This window comes from Octopus bimaculoides, chromosome 5, assembly GCF_046866305.1.
Source record: "Octopus bimaculoides isolate indiv1 chromosome 5, ASM4686630v1, whole genome shotgun sequence".
NCBI classification, from domain to species: Eukaryota; Metazoa; Mollusca; class Cephalopoda; order Octopoda; family Octopodidae; genus Octopus; species Octopus bimaculoides.
This window is the reverse complement of record NC_142932.1, coordinates 61,691,048-61,718,908: the sequence shown is the minus strand read 5'-3', so window position 1 is coordinate 61,718,908 and position 27,861 is coordinate 61,691,048. Positions and strand designations below refer to the sequence as shown.

The window sequence follows — 27,861 nt, the reverse complement described above, 5'->3', positions numbered from 1 at the left end:
TTTTCTCTCGATTTTTGCCTATCTTCAACTAATAACGTGACGCATTTAGCCTTATTATACATCTTTTTCTACTTCTTCCTCACTTCTTTCTTCTCTACTCACTTTTCTCCCCTCTCTCTCACTTTTACTCCACCACTCACTCACTCCACCTCCACGTCTCTTATTAACTAAAGCATAACGGGCGAACGAACAAGCAGATTATTACATAGATTTACGGATAAAAGATAATCAAGAATATTAAGTTGATGATGCGATTACAAATTTCACTTGTGTTTATAAGCTTAAAGGCAGCCTCTCACATCATATTCCCCTACAGGTGTAAACAGCGAATCACTAGTTTAGTCTCTAGCTTGTATCAACACCCAGATATTCTGCATGTATGTAACAGTCAACTGGATTCATGAAGAAAATACTGATCCTGGTTAAATGACTGAGTGGGCAGTTCATGGAGGCGATATGTGGTACGATGCGGGCACCATCTTATCCGATACGTAAGTAGCACTTACACAATGATGGTGATGACGATGATGACGATGAAGACAATGTAGATGCTGCTGCTGAGCATTGTGATGATGATGGTGAGGATGATGGAGATGCTGTTGATGATGACGACGATGTTGACGATGATGATGATAATCATTAGGATTATGATAAACATGATGATGATGGCGGCGATGCTGTCAAATATGCTGTAGAAGGGATATCAATATAATAGAATCTACTCTGTATTTCTAACATTAAAAAACATTGTAAGATCACATGCTAACTTGAATGATATACGGATGAAAATAGTCCAAGAAAAAAACAAATAAAACTGGATGGCCAAAAATCAACGTCTACCAAATATCTACTTATTCAATTCTCACTTCATAGTAAACGACAAAAGTCGTCCCGATTTTTGATGTGGAAATTTCATATTTCAATTGAATTCAAATTTTCTAGCGTACAAAACATAGTGTTTTCTTTTTAAAAAATAACATGAATATTACGAGTTTTGCAGAAATGCAAAGCTTCTTTACATTGTTATAAATCAATGAAAGATATAATATTTATAAAATATACTCAACTGGAAAGTTCTATTCAACTGTGTACTTTTTGATATCCGAAAACTATCGAAATGTGTAATAGATAATTGCCGATTCTGATCCTACAGAACAAAAATAAATATATATATATATGATACAAAATTTTCTCATTTATGACGTCATTTGCTTTGGAATATAATTAATAAGACATTACACTTTTGCAATAAAATACACTCATAACTACGATTATGCGAAAAACGACTAAATGTTATATAAATTAATAAATGGTGAAATAAATCACCAATATTCATTGAAAGATAAATAGTTATTTGACCAAAGTTGAAAAAGTTTTAGTAGTGAGCATCCCAACTTACTTGAAGCATATTTATCATAAAATGACTCCAAACTTTTTACAGCTATTAATCTATGCTTTTTCGAGGTACATAGCTACTTCTATTAGAACTACCAACTGAATTTTATTATTGTTTGTATATCATTACTATCTCTAATATACAAACAAAATATATTATAAATTATTTCTCATTGACGATTTCTAAGTGGTCAAGCACATTTATTGCTCAACCCAACAAAATGTTGGCTCGAGCTCAAACGAGTCTTGACTATAATTCCGTAACCTAATCGCGCATTAAAAATATCGATTTTTTCAATTTTTAATTCCCATTAACTTTCTTAAACTTGGTTAAAACTACATACACTTAATATATTCATTGTATTATATAAAATTTATTTTCATATAAGTTTTATAGCATAATAATTAATAATTATAATAATAATCATAAAATTTTTTTAACATTATTTACTCAAGAACCTCTTCATATTCACATTCCGATCGGCTATCTATTTTACTCTTACTTATCCTCTCTCACTCTTCTCTCTATATTTATTTACTCTCTCTTCTACTTATTCTTTCCCCCTTTCTCTCAATCATCCCCTCTATATTTCTGTCTGTCCGTCTGTCGCTTTGTCTGTGTCTTCTGTTTGCTTTTCTCTCTTCCATCCTTCCACTCTCTATTTTTGTTTACTCGCTTTTCAACTTAATCTCCTTCACTTTCTGTCAATTCTCTGTCAATCCTCCTGTCTATCTATGTGTCCTCCCCTCTCTATATATATCTGTCTATCGGTCTGTCGGTCTGTCTGTCTCTCTATCTCTATTTCTGTCTTTCTCTGTATTTTCGCTTGCATTTCCCTCTGACACTCTTCCTCCTCCTACTGCTGAACTCCTCTCTTCCTCTCTTACTTTCCTCTACCTACCAAATATGCTTTACTACCCTTTCTTTCCAGTCTACTCTGCCTAATAATCTCTACGTCACAACATTAGAGAAGTTAAATCGGCCACCTGGTCATGTCTCCATTCTGGTTATGCTTTGTCTCTTCTTTCCGGTGATCATCGCCAGGTCAAATTTAATTAACACCATGTCCGAATTCTCATTAATTCATTAAATTAGTATTTGTCTTTCTTTTTACTGGGCTCCAGGGTAACCTGAATAGCCTGAACAGAGGGAGGTACAGATTTTAGTATGTGAGACAAAGTGGTCGCTCGATCTGTTAGAAATAGCACCCAGATTGCCCTCAAATCACTTCCTACTATCTCTTTATAAAATTTAATTGAAATGAAATAACAAGCCTAAATGATAATCATAAAATAAAAATTAAAAATCAGTGGTGGCCTTTCCCCCATAAAAACACAAACAATCACCTAAACGTGGTGTGGAGGTGAACCAGAAATTGGGCTAAGGATGGCTATGATATTTGAATGATAATCTAAATAATATATGATATAATATAATCTTAGAAGACAGGAAATTTAAATGCTAAAATTTGCTGTTTTACAGAAAAAGTGTTCAATAAAATGTTCAAATTTTAAATTTTGCTAAAACAAAATTGTTTTACAGAAAAAGGTTTAATAAAAGGTTGAACCTTCAAAATTTAGAAAGTAGAATCGAAAAAATAAATTTCAATTGGCATTTTGGTGCACTGTTTGAAATGCTCATCTAATTAACAAAGACATCTTATTTCTAAAAGCGGGGAAATGACACCACTTCAACCACTCTTTATTAGGAAATGAAGATCAGCTTTATCATTTCTTTTAGAAGCACAAGTAGAAGCATTTGATGGGGATTAAGGACAGAAGGAGACACTTAACGGACTGGAAGAGAGAAGAGAAAAAGGAGGGGAGGAGGAGAGGAGAAATATGACACAAAGATAGGTCTAGGTAGGAGGATAATGAGCTGTTCGAAGAGGAAAGATGGAAGAAGTTGAATAATTGAATGAAGAAGAGAAAAGGAAAAGAAGAAAGAAGAGAGAAAAAGAAAAGTAGAAGAGGGAGAAGAAGCATGAACGAGAGATAGGTCTGGGAAGAATCATGATGACTAAGATAAAGAGAAAGAATTGGAAAATGGAGTGGAGGGTTAAAGGGAAAAGAAAGAGGAGGAAGAGAAGAGAAGAGTTTATTGTTAAATCTTTTTTCAAAAATTGCAACAAAACGCCAATTAATTTTGTTTTTATTTTTTCGATTCTAGTTTCTAACTTTTACGGGTTGAACTTTTTATTAAACATTTTTTTGTTTTTGTAAAATGACTATTCTTTAGAAAAATTTAAAGTTTCGACATTTTATTGAACCTTTTTGAACAGATTTGTTTTTCCATTTAAATATACATATTTCTTAAGATATACATTTCCGATATTGAAGTCTTATTACCTTTGCAAAACATTTTTTTTTAGTCTGAATATCTTTGAATTCTTACATTAGGTTAACTAATCAGGTCGAGAGCATACAGTTCTCTGTGACCACAAGTAAATGCAATTTAACAAACAGACATAAACTTTGCAGCATTACAAACAACTGTTCATTCTATTTAGAGAAATTCGGAGGTATCAGTATTATGTCCATGACATCAATCAAGACATCAAGGGTTTCAGAGAACGTCCTCACATAGATTCCTCAAATTTCTTCACCAAAACCCTGTAAAGTTCATATATATATTAAGTGAAAATCACACACTCCAGATTTGATGTCTCTTTTCTCTACCGCAAGTTTGGCCTTTTCCTACAAATGAATAAAAACACAGAGTTTGCAAATTCTTCCGCCGCAAATTCTTCCACATTACCATCAATATGAATGGATCGTCAATTGAAATATGTATCAAACTTATACCAGTTGAAAATCACGTGTCCATGAATACCACACTCTGATCTCTGCCGTCTTAGCATTGATCTCAATATTTAAACGTGCATGAATGAAACATTATCGGTTACTTTGATTACCCCATAACCATTATATCCATATCACCCTACTCCAAATCAACATATACAAATCAACAATTCCATTATTTAACTTCACTACTTAGAAGGTGATCCATATTAATAGAGTTTTATAGTAAACCGTTGTATCAAACTCTGCTCTCTTCAAATTCTAATGCAATGTAAATAGAACTACTTGGTGGCCACAAATCTGGTTGGCAGTTGGCGGTAAATAGTTTCTGAATGTAGAAGTGTTTACCCTCAACACTCACCTGAATTTTATTATTCATCCATATAACTCATTCGGATACCCCATATCTTCTTACCCCAAATTGCCAAGATCGCTATGAATATCTCCGCTCGATGGTGTGAACCTATTACGAGCGTCTGCATACTTTGTAGGATAATCTTTCCGGAGGGAAATAATATAACATATAACACCAGCTGGAAAGAGAGCCGAGACTTGTACCCAATGCGAAATGCCAGTGTTTTAAATGTAGACTCTATAGAATAATTGCGACACAAATATTTAAAGTAATAGGAAATGCTGATTAGGTACACACTAACGTCTTTTAAACAGCGGCAGTAGTGTTTCCTTGCGACAAGCATACGTTTGTATTACGTATTATTGAGCTAGGAACATTCTCTGAACTGTATAGATCATTTTTATATCAACGATAACTAGTTCATGCTCATGTTTCATGCTTATGTGTCGTGCTACATAATAACTTTCTGCCCTTCGTAAATATTCCTTAAGTCCAACCTGATATATTTCTTTGAGAGTCAAACCTTTAATGCAAAAGGAGAGTGCCATATACACCGCATTGCTCAGTCAGTTCCACAAGAAATTAATGTCTGATTCACATTGTGCGACGAACACTTTTGAGAAGCTCGTCTGTTTGTATGTTTAACTCAAAGGGACAGGCTTGTAATACCATGTGATTTGAGTCGTTCTTTACTGAACAGCAATATGTTTGTTTGTTAAGCTTTGTCTCTTAATATAGCGTTCAAAATATATAAAAGTAATATACTATGACTGATTTAACTGTTAACGTCGTTGTGCTTACTAGTTATGATGCATTAATAGAATATATATGAATCGTATAAATAACACGAAGATGGAGTTTACACTATAAACAGTTGCTGGTTGAAAAATTAATGTAAACAAAATATAATGTAAATACGAGTCAACCTACAAAGGCTGAGACCACCAATACCATCGTATCTCTCAGGAACGGTAAATCTCCGGGTTTAAACGTTATCTGAGCAGATGTGCTAAGGTTCCATAGAGAATCAGCCGCTGATATGCTGCATCCACTACTAGAATAAGAAAAGGGCTATCTGTTTAAGGTACCTAAGAAAAGCGAGTTGACTACCTGCAATAACTGATGAGTAGTCATGCTACTGTCCATCGCCAGTTAGGTACTAGGGGGATTGAAGAGAGCGGCGGATAAGTTGAAGCCCAAGCAAGTAGGATTCTGCCAAAATAAGTCCTACATAAACCATATAACCACTTTGCGCATCATCATCGGGACATCGATTGAGTTCCAGAATCTGCTTTTCACCGCCTTCGTTGATTTAGAGAAAGCCTTCCACAGCGTGGACAGGGGAGTAATTTGGAGACTGATGCAGCATTGTGGTATTCCACTGGAAATCATCAGCATCACTCAACAGTTTTATGACGGTCCCACTATCCAGGTTATCCACAATGACAAAACTAATAGACGCTTTCGCGATTCCAACTAGTGTAAGGCAAGGCTGCCTAGTGCCACCAATGATATTTTTGTTCGCAACAGACTGGGTCAAGAATGAGATAACATCAAGAAGTGAGACTGGAATCAGATGGACAGCCATGAAGCGATTAGAAGATATCTGTTATGCAGATGATATAGGGTTGCAATAATATACCCACTAGGAGATGCAGTCCACGGTCACGACGTTAGCTGAAGAGAAAATGAAAACAGTGAACTAGAACAAGACGTAAGTTATGAGTCTAAACGCCTGTCACTAGGAACCAATCCGAATTGGCACCGAACCTCTTCCAGAGACCGAAAAAGTTTGTATAACAAAGATGGGTGGAAAAAAAGAGGCTGTGAAGCCCAGGATCAGCATGGCCTGGTGTGTTTTCAACAGCTTTCGACCGGTGTGAAAATCCAAAACCATCTTATTCATAGTAAAACTCCGCATTTTTAATTTCAACAAGACCGTTCTTCTTTACGGGTCAGAAACTTAGGGGATCACTAAAGGCATAAAGAGTAATCTACAGACTTTCATCAACATATATCTGCGCTATATCCTGAAGATCTGGTAACTGAACAAAATTTCAAACAGAAGTCTGTGTGACAACGAACAAACTCCCATCATTCAAGAAATTTTAGAAAGGAAATTTTCGGCTGGTTCGAGTCACTCTCTAAGAAGAGCTATAAGCAGCGTTGCAAGGCAAGTGTTAGACTTGCAACCTGAAGGAAAGAGGAAAGTTGGACGACCTAAGAAGACTTGATCTGAAATCAAGGAGGTAGCCCAAGGTTAGGTCCACTGATATGAAACAGTCGCAGCTTTATTCTCCCGACGGAATAAAGTGGACTAACTAAACTAACCAAACTAAACTAATATAAATTATTAAACGTCAAATCAACATTTTTATATATTGAAGGTTATAGTTGCATCAGAAGATATTAAGTAATTCGTTGGTGGATATCTAGGCGTGGCTGCGTTGTAAGAAGCTTGCGTCTCAGAAACATAGTTCCAGGCATAGATATGTGGCTCTTGGGCAGGTTTCTTCTGCTACACCGTCGGGCCGGCCAAAGCCTTGTCAGTGTTTTTGATACACGAAAACTGAAAGTTTATCGTGTGTATGTATGTATGTATGTATGTATGTATGTAATGTCAGTGTGTGTGTATGTATGTGTGTATGCGTATGTCTTTGTCGTCAAAAGAAACCAATAGAAATTGCCACGACAGTGACTTGGCAGAAACGTTAGCACGCCGGGTGAAATGTTTAGCAGTATTTCGTCTGCCGTTACATTCTGAGTTCAAATTCCGCCGAGGTCGACTTTGCCTTTCATCCTTTCGGGGTCGATAAATTAAGTATCAGTTACGCACTGGGGTCGATGTAATCGACTTAATCCCTTTGTCTGTCCTTGTTTGTCCCCTCTATATTTATCCCCTTGTGGGCAATAACGAAATAAGTAACCGATAGAAATTGCCTGAAAATGTTTACTCCCAAATCATAAATCTATTGATATTAAGTATTTAATATACATGTGATAATTTTAGATATTGTATTGAATAAAGATACACTTAAGATCTATAAAAATACTACATGGATTGTATCTTGAAGTTAATAAATTTCAATCATTTTGAAAAAAGTAATAAACAATTTTTTCCTTTGTACCTTCGAAAAGCAACATAACTAGAAATCCAGAATATTCTCCCCTTCCCCAATCTCCGTTTTCCGGCGTTTGTTTATACATATATTGAAATATGTAATTTCGTGCAATCGTGAATGTTTGTGTATGATTATTGCGATAATTTATATTTGTATCTTTATTGTTTGTGCATCTGCGTGTCAGGGTATGTATATATATCTATATATAAAAGATAATACAAGTGAAAAAACTACAGAAGGCTTGTGTTACATGGTTAAAGTATATATTTAAATTATGTCAGAAAAATGTTAGAAAAATGTTATAAAATCGTTTTGGTATATAAACATTGTATTTTGAGAAATAACCGGTTTCGTGTTGTCTTTTCAAATTTCTCTACTTCATTGTAACGTGTTCACTCCAGTAGATAGATAGATATATATACATGCATACATACACACACATAACTATATACATACACACACATACCTACATACACACGTATGTGTGTGTATTGGTGTGTGTATTGGTGTGTGTGTTTCTGTGTGATGCTTAGATTGAAGAAATGCATTAGGGAAACTTCTAGGTTTACATACCCAAATAAATACATGCATACATATTCTGTCTAATTTCCCTGGAAAGGTATTGATTTCTGCTAAAGAAGATACCTTTTAATTCGTTGCTATTGTATGTCGAGATACAATAAAAGAAGTATAACTTAATGAAGACGGTGTATTGTTCGATGTTGTTGCTGTTGCATCAACTGATGGCTTTTGCTGTTGCAGTAGAAGTTGTAGGTATTGTTCCTAATTCGTGCGGTAATCGCTATTGCCGTAGTCGGATCCTGTTGCTGTTTAAACTGCCGGTGTATTTCATGTTGTTGGTCTTCTGGTGGTGGCACTAGGTTAAGTCTTTGTTTTCTGTCATTTGCTTATTGTTGGGTAGATAGCATTGATGTGATTAGTGCTTCAACAGCAGTTCGCTCTTGGGCCTTCTACTCTGCATTACAAATAACATTTTCTGCTCTCCTGGGGTCTCTATTAAGGGTCTTGTCCAGTACCTCAGATTTCACCTAATACAAGATCTCTAAATACATCCCGATGTAATTTTCCTTTCGGCGTTTTTATATCGCTAAGAATGTTGATTTTCACTATACAAAACAGGTTTGCACTCACCAGAAATCTATTTCTGATGGTATATTCGAAACTTTTATCCTGGTCTCTCCAAGGTTGGAAATTATCCATAGGTCGCGGCCCGAGAGTTCTCCGGAACATACCAACCAAATCATTCTCGTCAATGTCCAGAGTCTCCTCGAGAAGGTCATCGCAATTACCCGCCACTAACCTTCTATAAAAAGCCAAAGTAGAACTTCTGACTGACAGAGGAGTGTGAGCGTCTGACGATATTCTAAGTACCAGGTGCCCTGTCTCAGTCTACGCTTGTTCTAGGACTGTAGCTCAGTTAAAGAAAAGCTATGAGTAATCGTACCTGACAAACGGTGACAGATATGAACAACGTCTAGGAAGCGCTGGAAATGTCGCAACCTCAGCGCATGCCTGCGCATCAATAGTCACGACATGACCAGTCGTTCATTTAGCGAGTGTTGAAAGTAAATGGGACGCTTTCGCAGTGGAACACGTCCCTTCTGCAGAAAGTGGGAAAATTAAGCGCTCAAGTTTGGTCAGACCCGAACCGGGACAGGGCACGACAGTGAGGCGGTAAGTAGATGACGGATGCAATATAAGCATTCACTATCTTCACCCGAAGTTTTAGGGATACCTTTCGCAAAGCTGATTAGTAGGTGAGATCGGCTACCCTGCTCGTCACGTCCCAATTCTTTACCTGGAAAATAGACCCCGAACAATTAAAATGGTCCTTCTTTAGCGGCCCACGAGGCTGTTAGAAGGAATGCACCTGCCTCTCCAGGTGCTGAGTTTCACGACCATTAACTTCTCCTGTTTGAGTTTTGCTCATGGCACGCCCTCGTATTTTCAGGGCGGTGTCGAGCAGGTGGATGTGCTTCGTGTTCGCGTATACCAACATGGTTCTTCCATGTCTTAGCTTGCGCGGGATGCCTATTCATGCCTCCAGTTTGCGCAGTAGTGGCTCTAGAGCCATCACAAGCAAGAGAGACGACGTGAAGAGACATGCTTGACGGGCCGAGCATATGATGCTAAACTGTTCCAATAGGTAACCTTTCACCCGAACTACCGAGAAAATAACGCTGCCAATTGCTGCGATCCAGCCACGAAAAACGGGACCAAAACCGGCCGCCAAATATTCATGGTCAACCCTATCATAGGTTTTAGATTGATCCAAATTGATCAGCGCCCCATCCATGCCAACTTCATTACCCTCTCTGTCTATGCTGTTTTGCATGATGTGGAGGTTGTTGTGGATGGATCTGCTGGGGATGGTGCATGTTTGCGTTTCACCAATCAGTTCCTCGACGACAAGTGTCAGCCTCTTCGTTAGAACCTTGACCAAAACTTTGAAGTCTGCGTTCAGCAGTCATATTGGCTGAACATTTTCTATTTGATTCCCTGACTATGTGTCCTTTCTCAGCAGTACCACCGTTCCTCGGCTCGCAGAAATAAGAATCCTCCCGTTCCGCTACCAGTTTGGCTTGATATCTGCTAAGAGGCCTACAGACAATCTGGCATATAATAGTAAAGCTCGTAGGGTAGATCATCCAACCGGGCGATTTGCACCCTGTGCAGCCCATCATTGCATCTCGTTTTTCCTCGGTTGTTATCTGCGTTATCTCCACATACCCGGACAGCAAACTACGAAGGTCTTCCTTCAGCTTCCTTATTATTATTGTGTACGTTTGTTTTTGCTTTCTAGGTCTCTTTTTCCTGTTACATATGTTTGTGAATATTCAATATTTTGCTTATACCATTTTTTCCACGATCAGATGGAACTCTGGTAAAAAAATTTTTCCGGTTCTAGACCGTTGTTTGCATGCTTCTTTGTTTACAATGTTCAAATTATTATTGTCTTGTATTTTAATACGTGCTTAGCGTTCTACAATCCCCGACTGCTTTTATAGACTTATAGTCTGGGGAGGGTATCTGTAGCAGGGAAATCTAACTATTTCGCCCTTGCGTAACGACATACAGGTAATGCGTTCCTCTGCCCTTTAAAAGCTAGCGGTGGAGGAATACACATGACAACTTCCGCCCAGTCGAAGGGCGCGAAAACTTAAAAGAAAACTTTCAGTTGCTACCTCGAAGCTGGAAGGTTAACACGCGGTCATCAACTGACACGTTGATTGGTTACATATACACTCACTTGTAAACGACTTATTGTATTTTCTCATTCACACAACGCATGGTTTGTTACTGCTCATTAGTAAGGTAAGTCTTTTCTCTGCCAGCATCACTCTAGCAGATCGCTCTTTCTATTGTGGCACACATCGTTATACACAAGAGAAAATCATAATTATCTTTATTTATTTATTTATTACACTGTGTTATCCTCTCTTTAAGTAAATCTGTGTTAGGTCAACTTCCAAAAATGCCTTCTGATAATTTCATTTTCTCAAATCACGTACCTACAAGTCATTAGTATTCACGTACCAGCTTCCAGGAATGCGTTTAATATGTAAATTGGTTTATCCAATAATTCTGCACCTCTATATATAGTGACTATTAAGCAATGTGTTGAAGGATGACCAATTGATCAGATGTGAGCTGATGAAGGGACAAAATCCAGTGAAATATGGGACATACACACAGTACCTATTTTCCACCTTTAGTCTCGTTGCTTGTTTACATCTGACGTCGCACATACGAAATGTAGTAGAGAAATCAGTGCTGGCTATAATTTCTATTTGTTGAGATAACCTTAAATGTTTTTGTTGTTGGCAGTGGTGTTGCTTCTGTGGATATTGTAGTCACAGTTGTTGCTGATGCTTAGAAGGTTGTCGGTGTTGGTTCTGTTGTTGGTGATGTTGCGGCTACCTATCTTCGTTGGTGTTCGGCCGTTGACAGAAATGTATGTATGTGGGGGTGGGGTGGGGGTGGGGGAGGAGTCTTCCCTTTTTTGTTTTTGGCAGAAGGCTTTTAGATGTTTTGTGTCCCTGCCTTCAACGACCACATGGAGCTTGTTGCCATCTGGCAAATTTATAAGGTCCGGTATGGATTACATACTTTCAAAATCTAATTGAACCCATAATTACTTTGTTTGCCCCATCGATTTTTGCTGTTGCATTTTCCTTACCTTTAAGATATTCGCCTTGTCTTCCATGTTCATGAGGACAACTGCTAACAACCAGTGGATATTTATTTCTAGTTGGATTTCTGTGGTTTTTATTCCTTCCACTCTGCGACTCAGACATATGGGTATTAAGAAGAGATCATTGTCTCTCAGTGTGGTGGTTGAGTTATTTTCAAGCCCCTTCTTCTGTAGCCCATCTTACGTCTACCGTTCCATAACGCTTAATTTTCGTAACCTATGTCTTAGATTGGACGGAAGACCTTATGAAATTGTTGCTGAGGGCTCGCTTCAAATTCCGACTTTTCACATCCATACGATTATAGGGGATTATTTTTTCATTGTGACTTCTACGTCAGTTTGAGGAGTATTCAGAACTACTTCTCTCCCATTATATATGCTCACATAGCTCCTTGCATTTTTCAAATCACTTGCTGTCGTGTGCTTGTTCCACTGCGGCAGCGGGCCCATTTAGGCTCGGTTTGTCATTTTTATTTTTTGTTCCCACTGGCTGCTGTAGTCTTACTAGTAGCGGAAACGGCAGTCGAAAGGGCAAATGTTATGTTGGAAGCATTTTCCCTCCTCTTTTATTCTTCTTTGCTCTTACTCTCTTGTGGATTTTTTGCTGGTGCTGCTGCTGCAACTGTTGTTGTTGTTACCGCCTATTTCCATATCTTGGGGAGCAGGCGGGGTAGCAGATGCAAAATGTTATTTTGTTTTAGCCTCTCTTGCTGGTTTGCCGAAGAGAGCTCCGCCATATTAAATTATTATAAGAAATTTTTCGAAAGGAAAAAAAATATTTTTGAAGTGTTTTGCTCCAGAACACAATGCACCACCCGGTGTAGAAATTGAAATCACGATCTGACGATCGTGAGTGCAAGCCCTAACCACTAGGAAATGCGCCCTCACCACCATAATAATAATAATAATAATAATAATAATAATAATAATAATAATAATAGATTTTACAAAATACCCTGAGATTTAACAGTGTGATTAAGTCATAGAGGCGAGACGGCTAGTTTATTGATCATCCATAAAGATTAAAAAGAGGCAAAGAAAATAGATTTTGCAATACCAGGGGATTCGAGGATGAAATGTAAGGAAACAGAAAAGAGTGAGAAATACCAGCCACTGCGGAACAAGATAGCAAAGTTATGGGACGTGAGGAAAATTAATGGTGATACCGGTGGTAATTGTAGCACTAGGAGCAGTTTCCAAGGGTTTTGAAAAGCATATTAAGAATATTGGAGCTACTGTCAGGCTTGAAGTGATTCAGAAGACACCATTGTTTGGTACAGCTCATATTCTAAGGGGAGTATTGTATTTTTGAGTCACAGGAGAAGGCACTACCTGAAACCTTTTGTTGATTTGTTACTGCTTGCTTTCAAGTAAAGAATAACCAGTAATTAAGAATTATCCGAAAGTCTTTCATAATAATAATAATTATAATAATAATAATAATAATAATAATAATAATAATCATAACAATAATAATAATAATAATAAGAATAATAATAATAATAATAATAATAATAATAATAATAATAATAATAATAATAATAAGAAGAAGAAGAAGAAGAAGAAGAAGAAGAAGAAGAAGAAAGCTCGTAAAGGTCTACCACATAGCTGGATTAAGAAATGTCAACAGATGTATAAAATAGCATCTACTCCGCGAAATTTCTTGTCTGTAAGTATGAAATCATGGAGAACCACTATGGCTTTCAACAGTGACAATAAATATCTTAATGCTGGAGATGCAAGAATTTCATGTGGCATTTTCCAGTGTGCCTCTCTAGCAACATTCCTCTTTTTTCTAGCCTAGATACTTCTCTCGCAATTACTCGATGTTGTACAGTATGACTATAAAATGTCTGATAAAAACATGAATCATCTCTTTTTAACATGTTTGATTTAAAGCTCTTTGCCAAAAATGACTAAAAACTACAGAGCTTACTAGCAATTGTTAAACTGAAAGAAGCCCGTCGTATATACGTAAGTATATATATATATATATATATATATATATATATATATATATATATATATATATATATATATATATATATATACATATGTGTGTGTGTGTGTGTTTGTGTGTCTGTGTTTGTCCCTCCAACATCGCTTGACAACTGATGCTAGTGTGTTTACGTGAGCTAGCGGTTCGGCAAAACAAACCGATAGAATAAGTACTAGGCTTACAAGGAATAAGTCCTGGGGTTGATTTGCTCGACTAAAGGTGGTGCTCCAGTATGGCCACAGTCAAATGACTGAAACAAGTAAAAAATTAAGTCAGTGATGACATCAGGATAAAATTCGGCCTCGATAAACGTACAAAAGCTACCTTTATCAAAGCAAAAATGACAGAAACATCCACCGTTAATCCTCACCAACAGAATGTCATAGAGGGATTAGAACCAGCGGAGAGCTACAAATGCCTATGGGTATTTGAAGGTGATGCAATCAAGCATTCAATGATGAGGGAAAGGATCAGAAGAGAATGTTATCGCAGGGTGAAGGCAATTCTTAAGACAATGAATGCAAGAAACAATGAAGATTACCACAATTGGCCTAAGCACCTAAATGAAAAACATCGATGACTAAATGTTAAAACCTGACTTGTTGCATGAAAACAAGAAGAAGAAGAAGAAGAAGAAGAAGAAGAAGAAGAAGAAGAAGAAGAAGAAGAAGAAGAAGAAGAAGAAGAAGAAGAAGAAGAATTCAGCTCCGCCCTGAATAACGACATGGACGTGCTACACTGTGCTCTCTATACAAAAACAAATCTAATCTAATAACATTGGTGGAATGGGAAAAAAAGGAACGTGTGGAAGACTTGAAGGAAGCGGCCTTTTAACAAAAATAATCACAAGAGACGAAATTTTGCTGCCATACATCTGCCATGCACGATGTGTCAGTGAAACATGTGCGAAAGACACGCGTGAAATCAACATCGGAAAGCTTGCAAATCATAAAATATAAGTTGAACAAAATAGTAAGTACGTAAATCGATTAATTACGCATACACTCGACTCTCTATACCTTCATATATACATTTTAATACCCATAGGACTCAACATACACTCCAATGTTTACACAACTACCTGATGTATACAGGACATACGCGCATATGAAAACACGTGTCACAGTCGAATCAAAACAATAACAAAACAATTTCTTTGAACTAAAACAGACAGAGTGAACAATTCATAAGTTTAAAAACACCACTAAGAAACTATGTCCGGAGATAGATCTGTGAAAAAAGAAAAAAAAACCAGAAAGGTAGACGAGTAGAGATCTGTTGACCATAAGAAGCTACGTTACGAGCAATGTTTTCACTCAGAGAACTCGGAGGCGGTGTTGTCTCAAAAAGTTAACACTAAGCAGACAGATCCGTCCCCTAATACGAACGTCGAAGCTGGTCATGCATAGAATGTTTAAAAAGCCTTAAGTTTGGCAAGAATATCAAGCCAACAAAAATTCGAAAATTAAAGAATAAGTACAGTATGAAAAGCATACCTGGCATCACCACCATAGAAACTATCAAGCAAAAGGTGTTTGTATAGCTGCACGCATGGCACGGTATGAAAAGCGCTTTAGGTTCTTCAAGGACAACTGTATGTTTAAAATGACCCCAAAAATCTTTACAGGAAGATAGAGAAAATAGAGTACAGTCTATCCCATCAAAAGAAGTGCAGACATTTTTGAATATAAATTTGGGCAGAAGCAAAAACGCACGATAAAAATGCCCCTTGGGTTAATAGAATATCTATTAACTTAGACTCCTTAGAAGATCAAAAGTGGGAGTGTATCAAGGTACAGGATGTAATATCTGCTCTCAGGAAATCAAGCAAATGGAAGTCTGCAGGAAAGGATAAAATTCCTAACTTCATGTTGAATGCCTTCCCAGAGAATCATGAACTGCTAGCAAAACTTAACAACGTTTTGCAACAACCCAGTACGATTCTCTCTTGGCTAGTTAATGATGTTACATTTCTACTTCCAGATAATGAAGACACAAAGGAACCAAAAAATGATATACCCATAACCTGCTTGACAACAATGTATAAAATACTAACATCTGTTTTACCTGAATACACCTATAGTTTTTAAATAGAAAGTGGTATATTCCCTCATGAGCAAAATTGATGTAAACGTGGGTCCTACGGTTGCTAAGATCAGCTACTTATCAATAAGATAATCTTGGAAGATTGTCAAAAACAACACAAAAATTTGTCGATAGTCTGGATAGACTATAAAAAAGGTTTTGATACTCGACCACATAGTTGGATTAAGAAATGCCTGGAAATTTATTAAATAGCACCTACACTGCGAAACTTCTTATCTGTTAGTATGAGATCACACTGACTTTGAACAGTGACACTGTATCTCTTAATGTGGGAGATGTAAGAATTTCATGTGACATTTTTCAGGGAGACTGTTTATCACCACTCCTCTTTTGCCTAGCCTTAATACCTCCCTTGAAATTGCTCAATGATGTACAATGTAGCTATAAAATGTATGATGAAAATATAAATCACCTCTTTTGCATGAATGATTTAAAGCTCTTTGCATAAACTGACTAGCAGCTACAGGGCTTACTAGTAATTGTTAAACAGTTCAATGATGACATCAGGATGCAATCTGGCCTCGATAAATGTGAAAAAGCTACCTTTATCAGAGGAAACTAGTGGAGAGCTACAGATACCGAGGGGTATTTGAAAGTGATGCAATCAAACATTCAATGATGAAGGAAAGGATCAGAAGAGAATGTCATCGCAGGGTAAGGGAAATACTCAAGACAGAGCTGAATGCAAGAAACAGGATCGAAGCGATCGATACTTTAGCCATACCGGTCGTGACCTAGAGTTTCAATATCATTAGCTGATGAATTACTGAAATATGGAATGCTGACAAAAAAATACGAAAATTGTTGACAATGCATAGAATGCAACACCCTAAGGTAGATGAAAAGAGGGTGGCTGTGGACTTTTAAAACTGGAATTAACAATGTAGATTATCCCAATTGGCCTAAACACCTACCTGAAAATCTCTGATGACTGAATGTTAAAACTTGTCTTGCAGCACGAAAACAAAAGAAAAATCATACTCAGTCACAAAACAGGTAAAGAAATATCTAAGTGAATTCCAAATACAATAAATTCCAGAATTAGACGTACAAGAATCAAACACGGAAAAAGTTACGCGTGTGAAAACCCGTACTAAAACTGCTGCCTTACATATTATTACTCATAAATGGCAAGAAAAACCTGTCAATAGGCAAATACACAAAGAGAACTAATAATGCCGATGTTGCAAAGCCGATGTTACAATGGTTAGCGTCTTCAGGTTTAAAATCAGAGACAGAAGGGTTTATCATAGCAGCCCAAGTTCAATGCCTACCTACAAGGAACCACCAGGCCAATTTATTAAAGAACGGTAGTAGCCCAATATGTCGTGTATCTAAACACGATCATGTCCCCATAGGCAGTCTTCTTGCACCTACAGAGTATTTCAACAGGCATGATAGAGGCACCAAGTATATTTACTGGGTAATTTGCAGAAAGCTGGACCTGCCCTATGATAAAATCTCGTGGGAACACAAGCCACCTCCAGTGCTTGAAAAGGACCACATCTCACCCCTATAGAATTTCACCGTTCAAGCTGACAGAAAGACAGATGCTAATAGGCCAGACATTATATTGAAAGACTTCAGACAAAACTCATGCATCCTCATTGATATGACTGTCTCAACCGATATAAACGTATCTGTCAAGACTTACCAAAAACTGAGCAAATATAAAGATCTTGAAATAGAAATTGGCAACATATGGACTATCAAAACTAAAACAATACATGTTGTCATAGGTGCCCTAGGAATGATAGCAAAAGGGGCTGATTCCTAACTAGCTTAGATACTAGAAAATCCAATAATGGCAGAAATTTTTTAAAGATAGTGTTTATAGGAACTGACCTAGGTAAAGTATTGTCTATGCGATTCAAATTATAAAACAAACTTATAACGTTTTTGTTTTGTTAAACACTCTCTAGAACAATACTTTGTGCAAAACCAAATATATGGCACCCTAGTCATAACACCAACTTGAACTCCAAACTTGTTGTCTCTTGAGATCTCTTGGTGAGACTTGGAGTCAACTTGCACAAATAAAAAGCAAAAGTCAAACATAAAATAATAATAATAATAATAATAATAATAGTTGGCAATGCATAGAATGCACCACCTTAAGGCAGATATAGAACGTCTTTATCTAACAAGAAAAGAGGGAGGCCGAGGACTTCTACAGCTGGCATTATCAATGAAGGTAGCCACAATTGGCCTAGACACCTATCTGAAAAACTCTGAGGACTGGATGCTAAAACTTGTCTTAAAACATGAAAGCAAGAAAGCTTCTTACTCAGTAACAAAGCAGGCAAAGGACTATCTAAATGAATTCCAATTGCAACAAATTCAAGAATTAGACGAACTAGAAACACCTGCAGAAAAAGCTAAGCGCTTGAAAACCCGTGCAAAAATTGCTGCCTTAGATATTATGACTGAAAAATGGCATGGAAAACCTCTCAATGGCAAATACCCAAAGAGAGCGAATAATGCAGATATTGACAAAGCCCTTACCCACCAATGGTTAATGGCCTCAGGCTTGAATTCAGAAACAGAGGGGTTTATCATAGCAGCCCAAGATCAATGCCTACCTACAAAGAACTACCAGGCCAACATATTAAAGAACGGCAATGATAGAGCTGCACAATATATTCACTGGGTAATATGCAAAAACCTGGACTTGCCCCATGATAAAAACTGGTGGGAACACAAACCACCCCCAGTACTTGAAAATGATCACATTGCACTCCTCTGGAACTTCACCATTCAAACTGACAGAAAGATAGACGCAAATAGGCCAGACATCATACTGAAAGACTTCAGACAAAGATCATGCCTCCTCATTGATATGACTGTCCCAATCGATATAAACGTATCTGTCAAGACCTACCAAAAACTGAGCAAATATAAAGATCTTGAAATAGAAATTAGCAAAAGGTGGAATCTGAAGACGAAAACAATACCTATTGTCATAGGTGCCCTGGGAATGACAGCGAAACGGGCTGATTACTACCTAGCTCAGATACCAGGAAACCCCAAAATGGCTGAAGTTCAAAAGATAGTGCTCATGGGAACTGCCCATATCCTACGTAAAATACTGTCTATGTGATCTCAAATTTTAAAGCAAACACAATTTTCTTATGGTTTCTTAAACATTCACTTGAACAAAACTGTACAAATCCAAATATATGGTACCCTAGGCATAACACCTACATGAACTTCTAACTTGTTGTCTCTTGAGGTCTCTGGGTGAGACTTGGATCCAACTTGTACAAATGCAAAACAAAAGTCAAACATAAAATAATAATAATAATAATAATAATAATAATAATAGTAATAGTAATAATAATAATAATAATAATAATAATAATAATAATAATAATAATAATAATAATAATAATAATAATAATAATAATAATAATAAAGGTAATGAGGTATATATAATAATAATAATGGTACTGAGCCAAAAATTTAGTAGTTCATGCATAATACCCAGGTTGAACAGTATGATAGAAATGTAGCAACTCTAGTGGCAAAGAAGGTGAAATCAATGGAAAGAAAAATGCGTTTGAACAATTGGCCGATTGGTGGGAACAAAAATCTCCGCATAAGGAATATGTGGCCCATAGCAAACAAGCTGATGTAGACCAGAAGCACACCCATCAATAGCTACAGAGCCGAGGGCTAAAGGTAGCGAAGGCTTTATCTTAGCTGTTCAAGATCAGAGATTATTGACCCGGAACTATCAACCCAATGTGATGAAAAATGAAGTAGACCCAAAATGTCGATACCGTAGTATTGAAACAGTGGACCACCTAAGCTCTGGGTGTGAGGTTTTAGCACTTGTAGAGTATAAATCAAGACATTACAGAGTTAGCCAATATCTACACTGGATAATATGTTGGCATTATTACATCAAAACTGCTGACAAATGATACAAGCACCACCCTGAGGCTGTAACTGAAGGAGAAAATATAACAATTCTTTGGGACTTTACAGTATATACAGACCGGTCGATCAAAACTAATAAACCAGATATTGTTGTGAAATACTAAAATAATAAAGTCTCTTTATTGATTGACAAGAGCATGCCCTATAATCATAACAACTCGGCAAAAGAATTTGATAAGCTCAGAACATATAAAGTTTTGCTCATCGAAATCGAAAAGATGTGGCATCTCAAGATAAGACTTAAAAATAAACATTCCACGCCTGCATAAAGAAAACGTCAGTAAAACCTAACCGCAAGCGAGTGTGTATGAACTATTAGTCTTGACAATGTTTCTGCTAGTTATTCTAGGTGTTTATATAATAAAGTAGGTATAGATATACCTCAGTACCTTACACGTAACTAAGCGGAATATCTGCTGGAAGCGCAGTATTTCTGTACGAAGAAACAATCTACCCGAATATAAACAAACTGAATTATCTGAAATATACATTTACAGATGCGATACAAAAGAAATCGCGCTTGAAGTTATGTGAGCCATGCATTTCTCAACAAACCCCACTGCATAAATGGAAAGCTGGAACATTTATAATTACCTTTACCGCATGAAAACAAAAATAATAAAGTGTTCTATAAAAGAAAAGTGTTCTAATATAAAATACACGTTGTAAAGAGAATACACTTAATCTAATGATTTCTAAAAATCATGCACTATAAGATGGTTTGGAAAATGGAATTCTGCTTTCAGAAGAAAAATGTTTTCCAATGAGATATCAAACAAATATATATTATTAATCTAGAAAAAGTATAAACAGAAAAAAATAACAAAATCAACCAAAACAAATGAATGGAAACAATATGACAAAAGACCAACAAGGATAAGTCCACCTGAACGACGACATATCATAGCCATTCCCCATCAACAACGGTTTGTCCTGTCACCAACTCTCTTCAACATCTTCAGCATGATGCTCAGGCAGGCCACTGCAGACCGCAACACTGAAGACAGCATTTATATCAGGTACAGTTTGAATATCAGTCTTTTCAACCTCCGGCACCTACAGACCCACATCAAAATCCAAGAGCAATTAATCCAGGACCTCCTCTTTGCAGATGTGGAGCAATTGTCGCACAGAAAGAAAGAGCCCTGCAGCGCATCACATTCTGCTTTGCAGGAGAAACCCAGCTCTTCGGGCTGGAAGTAAAATTGGCGAAGCGAAGACATGATGATGACTTGTTTTATCCATGAGACCGCAGCTATGCTGGGTACCAGCTTGAAGGGACCTGGGGAGCATCCGAAATTCCAAGACGGAAGTCTTCGGAATCTGCTTACACTTCAGGAGATTCCTGCTGCAGTCCTGGAATTCATAAGCTAACAGTGTCTATTACGGATACCGGTCTAATGGAGACAAGCCTTTGCGCTTGACTCCTCTCCTTTTCCTGTGTTGTCAACAACTAGCAACAAGATCTTTTCTTCCTCCACTTATACGATATATGTGCATGTGTGTATAACAGATAAAATATCTTTTCAAATTAATTAATATATATTTTATGGGAGACGTAATTTGTTTTACTTCATGGATTTTGTTGTCACCTCTTTACTATTCGGAAAGAATTATTGAAGGCAGCATATATTGAACAAGAGAAATGTTTGTGACGTTGAAATTGTATAAAATATCCAAATGAAACGAATGGCAAAATGACTGCTTATATGTGCATTAACATATTTTCTAGTGAAAATATTGATCCTATTCGGTTTTCTTTCGACTTTGTCCAATGATATATTAATTGGTCTAATTAGTATCACATGGTTTCTATGCATTTAGATACGTGTGTTTCTCTCTATAGTTATATTTCTTTAATAGATTAAGTCAAAGGACTGTGGCCAAGGTGTGGGTAGCTTACTGCCTTAGTGGACCTCTAAATATTAGACTAGTACAACAAAATGTTTCGCTCGTGATTTCTTGGACGCTGACAATATCTATAACTCGTTGCATTAAAATTCTCTATAATACCTAAGTTTGAATCTTGCTCCTCCTGGATTTTCCATACGTATATGATCGTATATTTCTCTCTTCGGCGTTCAAGAGAGTAGAGACGCAGAGCTATCAGACGTTTCCAGAAATTAAGACATTTGACTAAAGATATTTTACATGTGAACGTTCTTTGTAATCCTTCAATTTCTTCTGTTGCCAAATGAGTTAGGAGACCAACACTGGGTGCAATAATCTAACCTGCTCAGAACTACTGGTTCTCTCGCCACGAAAGTTAGTAACATACACCCTCTGATGTGACTGCATTTAGTGGACAGTTTGATGATATGGCTGATGAAATATACAGCATTTGACGTAATTACACCTAAGTCCACCTATGTTATTAATTCTCTGAATAATTTCTCCTAGTGATGGTTGTTTATACAAGACACATAACCCTTTCTTCAAAATGAGGATGGATTAGAAATTTCAGGTTTAAATATTAGAATTACAAAGAAACATTCGAATATGGTTCAAATATTTAACTTTTTAATACTTATTTCGACATTCTTGCAATTTCTAGTTGGTGATTATCATGCATAACTCTATGTTTTAGAAATCTTATGCATGATATGACTTTTTACCTGTTTATAAATCATTTTACGAAGTGATACATTTCATTAAAATTAGCTATGAAATTCATTACAATCTGGAGGAAGTTCTTGGAACGTTTTTTCATAACATATTTTAATGAATGTAATCAATGATTTCACAATTAACTACAAAGAATTTCACAGAATATATTCTCTGAAGTGTAGACAATCATTTCAAGCTGCTATTACATATAGATAATCCTTCGCATGTATAGTTAAATGAACTTGCTCAAATGACAAAACAATCGTGAAAATTTAAAGTGGATTCACGTGAAGTTACTGATGGGATTTTTCAAAAGCATGTTATTCTCTCCAGTGATGTCAGGAAAATAACCACCCACACGGAGCATAAAACCGTTTTCTAAAGTCATTAACTGCAAGTGTTCTATAGTAATATGCTTTATATAATGTTCATCAAATTACTGCATCTCTAACCATTAAATCCTGTTATTGATTTTTATCCTCCTTCCCTCTTGCTCATACTTAATTACGCTTTTCTTTTATTTATTCATCCTCGTGTTCATCACTGTATATCACTTCTTCTTTCACATTGCAGCTTATATTTATTGATTTATGTGATATATGTAATTATCAGTTAGGTTGACTCCTGCCGAAGTACTAAACTCAGGATATAAGGGCAATAGAGGCAATCTAGATATCATGGAGTCCCTCCTTATCAACAACCTGCGACCAGCCATGAACGACAGAAAACAGCTTCATGAACAGACTGGTTACTATAGCAACACCAGTTTGTTCATCTCATCCTCTTGCTCATTCGCATATCTGAGCAACGACCTTTATCTCTCCCTCGCTTATTTACATGTCCTGAAGAAAAGGTCATAGCCCTGAAACATAGAAATATAAGTTAAAACTCCAACTTTTTGTACCTTACTTTATATCGTTTCGCATTGTTCCAGTCTTGCCCAAGAAGTCTCTTTAATATCTTTAATAGGATGGTACTATTTGAATGAGAGGAAGACACAGAGTGGGAGAAATCAATAATATTTTCTAAGGAACAAATTTGATCGTATGTAGGAAAGATGTTTATTTTTAATATTTTCATCGAGAATCGGATCATGGTTTAACGTTTCAATAAATCAAGAATATTTAATAACTATAAGTTTTAGAAATATCAAGGAAGTTGTTTCATCTACCGAAAACAAAAAATCCTCGAAGAACGTAGATGTTGATTGTAAACATCCATCTTATTCTTCACAACAGTTGAATTCCTGTCAGTGATACAGTTCTATGGTCCGTTTATTTCACATTGGATTAATTAAGATATTTTAATTCAATAAAACGAAATTAAACTCTCACTTAACAGGCTTTGAAAGTACCTTATATAACTGTGTACCATTTGAAATATGGAGCCTATGTACACCTGGGTAGTTTTCTTTATTAAATGGTAAAATATGTTTCGCAACACACGAAAATTGGTGTTGCCCAATTTCAGCGAGAAACTGAACTGTCCTTTTGCTTTTCTTCACAAGATATATTGTGTACAAATAGTCTCATCATCCCGGAGCACGATACTAAATTATAGATAATTTGTATTCTAAAATAATAAATGTTATCTTGCTATAAGCAATCATTGTCGAAATAATAAAGTGTGTTTGTCAACATTTAAGAATATTTTGTTACGTGTTCAACGGAAATCTTGAGATGGGAACATGAAATTCAAAGTATTGTGACAGAACTATAACGATATGGTGCCTGATGAATTAAATGTAATCAAATAGAGCTTCACAAATTAAAGAATATGTAAAACAAAAACAAGTATTTTTGTACCTCGAGTATGCGAGTTTGGTACTTTCATGATTGCAAGAATTGAAATTTATATACTGAGATAATAGCAATTGAAAACGCATGAGACATACCATGTGAAATTTCATTTGTATCAAATATGAATATAAGTGGTCAGATTAATAAGTATTCGGACTATTGTTATAGTAACGAAACTAAAGTACAGAGAATAATGTCACTTGGTACAGATTGACCTTAAACACTGTTGTGCATGCACACTAAGTGTCAAAGTTCTAGCTCACTGTTTACAGCAGTGGTTAGAAGCAAGGTGTGTAGCGTGTGATCGTCGTATTGGCTATAACAGAGAAAGTTGAGCAGAGAATCTGCATGAAATTTTACCAAAAGGTTGGCGATACCTACTCAGAGGCCTCCGCAAAGTTTTCATCATTCTCGACACAATCAAGGAAATCTCGTGCAACCGAAAGCCGAGTGTCTCTTTGGTTAGCTGAAAGCGGTTTTGGCACAAATTTGTCAGATACGTGTCTCATACCCAAATCTTCATTGATAATGGACAACATTGAACCGTAACTAATCTGCATATCCTCTGATAACCCACGGATGGTTATTCGACGATTTCCCCTCACAGCTGCACGCACATCTGCGATGATTTTGTGAGTTCTGCTGGCTGGGGATCTCCTGGAACGTTCGTCAATATCGACATTTTTTCGGCCATCATGGAAACGTCTGAACCGCTCGTACACTTGTGTGCCGTTCCTATACCCCTCTACAGACACTATCTGCAAATTTACTTACGCCTCGGAGCAGATATCGTGATCAAAACATTCTCTGACACGGTCAATAGGACGATCACACACTACACACTTTCCTTCCAAGCACTGCTGCAACCATACCTCGTATGTGTTCATATGCCATCACAAAAATAAAAGCTAAAATGTTCCTAGAGTCACACTGACAATTTCCTTTTAACTTCTGAATAAACCTTAGTACAATATTTAAAAAACTAATATCAATAAATATTTGCAATTTATAAATAAGAAATAGATATAAACAGAAATATTCTGCACGTCGGCTATTAATGAATAAGAATGTAGAATGACAGGTAAATAGATTATACAAAAAAAAAATTGAATTAAAAATCAAATATATAAATTAGATTGAAAATATGTAGAAAAAGAACAAAACAAAATGCAAAATATTGCATTGAAACTGGAAGATTATATGAAATTAGTTTCTGAAGCTCTTTTGTTGTAGACATCTATGAGTTATATTTATTTATTACTACCACCAGGTGTTCAACTGCTATACATAATATTACTATGCTTATAGCTACATAAGCACTCAAACGCACATACATAAACTCACATATACACATATGCGTAAAGATAAATCTGTATGCACACACACAAGCACACACTCACACACACACACACATAAATTCCTCTATTTACATATCTCATTCTTTTGTTGTCATTTTATTATCATTATTACTATTAATATATATCTATATATATATATATATATATATATATATATATATATATATATATATATATATGTGTGTGTGTGTGTGTGTGTGTGTACATCGAAATGGAGAGAGAGAGAGAGAAAGATAGGAAGAATGTCAGGTTAATAGTAATGTAGATATATAAATAATTACAACGACAGGCGTATATAATGTCATAGAGGTATAATGAATTCAATGTATATCTGCATAGACTGAGTTGTGAATATACTTGCAGAACATTGAATCATGAATGGAATAACGGGAAGGATAACGGGTATATATATATATATATATATATATATATATATATATCCGTGTATACGTATCACTTAAGTTTGTCTTATTTTTAAGGGCATGTGTTTTGAAAAATTATATATGTACACACACACACACACACACACACACACACACACACACTCACCCCCACTCACACATTCACTCCCCCACACAAATATATACATACTTATAAACGTATATATATATATATATATATATATATGTGTGTGTGTGTGTGTGTGTGTGTGTGTGTGTGTGTGTGTGTGTGTGTGTGTGTGTGTGTGTGTGTGTGTGTGTGTGTGTGTGTGTGCAGTTCAGAAATATATATATTTGCTTTAAGTTTTTCAGGAGATGCGCTACCATTTTCTCCGACTCTGTATCTATCTATCTATCTATCTATCTATCTATCTATCTATCTATCTATCTATCTATATATATATATATATACATACATTTACGCATACATAACCACACATGGTTCATCCTAATGTCTAGCAACAACAGGATGCATGCATTGCACTTCAGACACGTGGAGAAATATGGCACCAAGAGGAGAATTTTATGAGTCAGAGAACAGTGGGATGTAGAATCTTCATGTTTTGTTCAATGTGGTCGGCTACAGTGGAGAAGAATATGATCGACTTTGAACCCACTATCAGGAACCTGGTTTCTCACAGTTGGCGTATTTACACGTTTGCAAAAGTTGTAGGGATTAGGTTAGGAATCGACTAAACAACAAATGTCGTGGCAAATTATCAAAGATTGGTGACGAGTCATTCTAACGTCAAGGGTCACATTATATTCAATATTGTTTAGCAAAACTCGTGAAATAGAAAGAGGTAGATTGCATGGAGTGTTACCTTTATAAAAAGTGTTTGGCTCGGGCACTGTAAGTTAGGTAATGAACTGTGGATGACACGTGAAAGTTTCTTTAACACGAAACATTAATCTCTATTGTCAGAAGTAGATTTCGTGCGCTAAAACACACGGTTGCATCAGACGTCCGATAGGAACGGGGCGGGAACAAATTCACAGTTCGTGTTTTGAAAAACACAGACTGATGCATGCTCGTCGATCTCGAGCAGCTGTACGTGGCTTTCCAGAACCACTTCCATTGAGGATACAGGAGAAGATAGTTCGAGTTTTATGAAATCATGCCAAACTTATTTGACGACAATTCTGGGAAATTGTTTCACCACTGGAAGTAGAACAGAAGAATTCTAGGAGCTGTGATCCGAGTGTGGTAAGGCTGATAAAAATAGGAGATACATTGGTAGGACGTCGTACATAACATTTGCCCCAGATTTTAACGAACAGTTTGGCGCATGACAGATGAGTGAATATTTTTAATGTTGTGTAAGGTCTAAAATTCATCCTGTAATTTGGAGAACTGCTGGTGGGGCTACATTGGTCCTTAATGTCAGGATATGTTGAATTTCTTCTGTAACTGGAGAGTGTATAAAAATAATATCTCAGTAATCTAATTGGAAATACTTCTGTAATTGGTGAGTGCATAACAATAATAGGTCATACATATGATAGCCCATTTATAGTTTTGTATCATATTTTACGATATTGGTAAATCCCTACGAGTCATTTAAATCTATGTGATGTCCCTTGTTCCCGCCGACCTGATGGGAAATACACGGAAGTACTATTATTGACAGTTTAATTGGCAGGGTTTTTGCCTTGTTTTAGGGTGACAATAAATCCTTTAAATTTCAAGATTATAAGAATTATTCCAGTATTCAGGAAT

At 36.4% G+C, this 27,861-nt stretch overlaps 1 protein-coding gene across 7 annotated transcripts in view; it reads right to left on the bottom strand.

Annotated features, from left to right (window-relative positions):
- Positions 1-27,861, bottom strand: part of LOC106881961 (uncharacterized) — a 49,104-nt gene that overhangs the window by 17,957 nt on the left and 3,286 nt on the right. The window contains exons 2-3 of one of the 7 annotated variants that reach the window (XM_089352334.1): positions 23,449-23,520; positions 1,070-1,147 (exon numbers count right to left, since the gene is read on the bottom strand). The gene's annotated coding sequence lies outside the window, so the exon portion shown is untranslated. Of the gene's footprint in view, positions 1-1,067; positions 1,148-2,382; positions 2,510-23,448; positions 23,521-27,861 lie in introns of those variants that run through there. The other 6 variants (XM_089352335.1, XM_089352330.1, XM_089352329.1 and 3 more) reach the window with 6 other exon arrangements.